The following is a 3716-nucleotide window of genomic DNA, read 5'->3' on the forward strand; positions in this document are numbered from 1 at the left end:
GGGGGACGCGGCGGGGCGCGTGGGCACGGGAGCCCCGCAAGCCCCGAGCTGCTGCTCCCGGAGCTCGGCGGGCCCGACCAGCCCCTGTACGTGCCGTGCGTTGTGCCCTGGTGGGTTGAGTGTGTGGCCCGCAGCGGGGAGGTGCTCGCTGGGGTCTTCAGTTAAGGGCTGGTGTGCGTACAGACATGCATACATACGTGTACATGCACGCGCACAAAATACAGACGGACGTGAGTGTACGTATATATGCGTGTGCGTTTCATCGTATGCAAAATCGTACATGTCAATTACGTGTCTCTGGGGGGACACTGGAAGCCCTGTCAGTAGCATTGGCCTCTTGTCAAGCATTTCAACCTCTGTTCTGTTGAAGTTCCTTTCCTTTTTTCATAGCTTCCTCTGAACTGTAGATTTTGAATATTAATAGGTGAATTCCAGCTTTTAAAGGATTACCTTTTTTTTCTGAGCTCGATTTCCGCTGCAATAGAAGAAGGTTATTATCTGTTTAAGCTTCCCTTGTAAATTATAAAATGGTCACTTACTGCGAAGTATACTGATCATCAGATGGATACACTGCTGCTCTGGAATCACCAGGGCTCCCTAAGTAAGTAACCTCCATAAGCAGGATCTTTGTCAATAGAAGGGCTAGCTGGAAAACAGTAGCTGTGTTCAGTGCTAGCTCTGGCCCTGGTGTGTTCCGTGTGGACTCGTGGATCTTGCCCTTTTTTGGGTTATGCATGTGCTAGCAAGGCCTTGGAGCCCCACAGGTATCTACCACAGAGACAGCCAAGATGATTATGCAGAAGTAGAGTGAAGACTCTAGTAGTGCTAGGAAAGTGTGGTTGCTGTGCTAGGAGTGCCCTTAGACCTTGATCTGAGTTAATATTCACTTTGCACCAGAGTTGATCCCCCCCCACCAGAGGCCTTGGTTAATCCACAAATCCAGGTAATCTGCCCATGGTTTATACAGAGCTTCCTGGGTTGTTGTTATTGTTTTGTTTCTTTTTCCTCTTCCCCTTTTTCTCCCCTGCACCTCCATGCCTTTAATCTGGCAAGTTTTACTGATTGAATCTCATGTAGCAAGTTAGGCTGCTGGTCCCCCCTTGCTGTTCACTTGGATCAAATTGCTGCCTGCCCAGTGTCCTGCATCTCATTTTTACCCACCCTCCCTGGTAAGTTGTAGTTCCCTGTCCCCTTACTTGTACTGTCTTCAGTGCTTGTTTGGCCTTGGTCTGCTAAACTGTCAGAAAAATTACCCATTAAAAAGGTAGCTAGTGAAAATGTCTAGTGAAATATAGCTAGGGAATAGTCTGATATGTACATGGGAGGTACTAGGGACTGTGTAAACCAGTGGCTAGATAGAGTGCAGATCAATAGCAGCTCGAGTCATAAATTGCAGTTTTGTGAGAATATATGAATGCCTCCAACCTAAATCAGTTAATTAGGCCCCACTTACACGCTTTTGTGAATTTGGGACTGGTTCATGTGGGGTTAGTCAAGAGGTCTCCTGGAGCATGTTGTTCTTTAGTTCTGGGCTGTTCTCTCATCTGAGGAAAGATGTTGTTTCTCTTGCCTAGTGCAGTGCTGCACAGGAAATTTCTTCACACAAGTGAATTGTGGACCACATTCAGGTATGGGCTTGGGAGTGTCAGCAAAATCGTTATAGACATAGTGATCTTACTTATGTCTGTTCTCACAACTGATTTGGCGAAATAAGAATAGAGAAGAAATAGTTCTTAGTAGATAGTACTAAGGCCCCTACATCTCCAAAGTAGTCAGGGTTTATTTCAGATTAGGTAGCCTGAACTGAGTATGTTTGGTTGGAAGCTGCCTGAAGGATAAGTTATTTGTTTCAAACCCTTGTGTTCTCCCCAGATGTGGGAACACATTTGACAACTACTTGGAATGGAGCTTTGGGTTTAATGTGGTAGGAAAAGAACTTGATTTATATTCACCAAAACTGGTGCAAACTGACACTGTTGTGTGATAAGCTGGACCAGTCATGGGACTGAATTCGAAGCTATACTGTACTGAAACTCGAATGCACATCCAGCTTCTATAAACAGTTGGGCTGCTAGAGGAGACTTGATTGATACAATTGTATATCTGCTACCAAGGAAGACTGATCAGTCTTTACTTATGGTTGTTTTCTAATTCTACTGAAAAACAAGGCCAGAAAAATAGGATTAAACTGTCTTGGGTTGTTTTGATGAAACTTAAAACTAGGCAGTGTATGCGTGTGCTGGTGGTTATGCTGGAAGAAAGGTGAACTTGAGTGAGTGTACCATGGCAAGCAGCTGGAGATAATAATGTTTTAAGTTTGAAAAGCATATCTGATTGTGTCCTTGTTTGCACAGCAACCTACCCTGTTCCCTTCAAGTGTGACTTACAAAAATATGCTTCAGTTGTTTTATTATCAGAATTGTACATGGACTAAAAAGTGAATACTCTATTTTGGATAAGAAATTCCTGGAAACAGCACTTCCCTCCTCAGCACGACTATTTTTCAAGAACTTCTGATATGTGAAGTTTGATACATCTTTCAGGGGAAAAGAGAGAGTAAAGGCAGAATATGCAAGTTTAATGGGCAGTAGATGGGTGAGACACTGGGTTGTGAAAAACTCTGATGAGGTTCATGGGCAGCACTGTGGCACTGCTTACTTAGCCCATCTTAGCCTTCCAGTTTTTATTGTAGCTGGATGCCACCTGGGAATGCCTTTTCTTCATCTGTTATTCTAGCTAATCTCTATGACTAAAAAAAAATTGCATTTTTTATGTGAGAAAGAGAGCTTGGTGTAACAGATGTAAACCTAACTCTTTCTCTCCTCCAACTCCCTCGCACTGGTGGAGAGAGAGAGAATTGTCATTTAGTTCCAGCTTTCAAGTTTGTTCTTTTTCAAAACTTGCCTTTGCTCCCGTTTGTGGTTGTGCCGACTGATATTTTTAAAGAAAACTTTGAAGTTTACGTGTCCTCAAAGACACATAGGTTGATTTTTATTGAAGGCAAATGACTGTTGTCTTGCTCATGTCTTGGTTTCTTCTGGGATTAGGAGGGAGGAAGGATGAATTACGTTTTGAGTATAGTCTGTGAATGTTTCTTTTAAAACAATACAAGAAGCTCTCCAGATAATTTCTGTTGCATTCCACAGAGAAATGCTTTTAAGGCAGTACTTAAAAAGCAATGATTACAGGAAATTATATGCTTTTCTCCATGTCTTGACAAATATGGACATACTCCATGGAAGTGTATTTCTCCTACAGACATAAGATTATTAGCACTGCAAGAAATAAGTCTTAATTAGAATGAGTAATAACAAGAAAAAAAAGATGTTGAAGGAAGAGATTTTTTGTTCAATTTGTCATTTGCTTTACTTGTATTCAGCCTTTTTTTTTTTTTTTCTTTCAGTAGATGCCTGAGAAGTTGCAGCTAGAAGCATAACTTGTCCTTGAGAGCTGGCACTGTTTCTATCCTGTTCTTTCTGATTCTGTGTAGTTAGTATAGGGTTTTTAATTGCTAAGGTTGGGAATAGCATCTTAGGGATGAATAAAAAAGCTACAAGTTATGCTTACTGTACCAAATGAGAATTTGGCCATTTTTAGAGCATTTTATATAGGCCACAGCTTATTAAAAAAGCTATTTTAGGTGCTGTTACATTTTACATACTGTGGGGTTTTTTGTCTTTAAACCAGGCTGTCCTAGTTACTGAGTTAGACTGCTT

The sequence above is a fragment of the Chaetura pelagica genome, unplaced genomic scaffold, assembly GCF_000747805.2.
Source record: "Chaetura pelagica isolate M959 unplaced genomic scaffold, ChaPel_1.0 scaffold11, whole genome shotgun sequence".
In the NCBI taxonomy this organism is placed as follows: Eukaryota; Metazoa; Chordata; class Aves; order Apodiformes; family Apodidae; genus Chaetura; species Chaetura pelagica.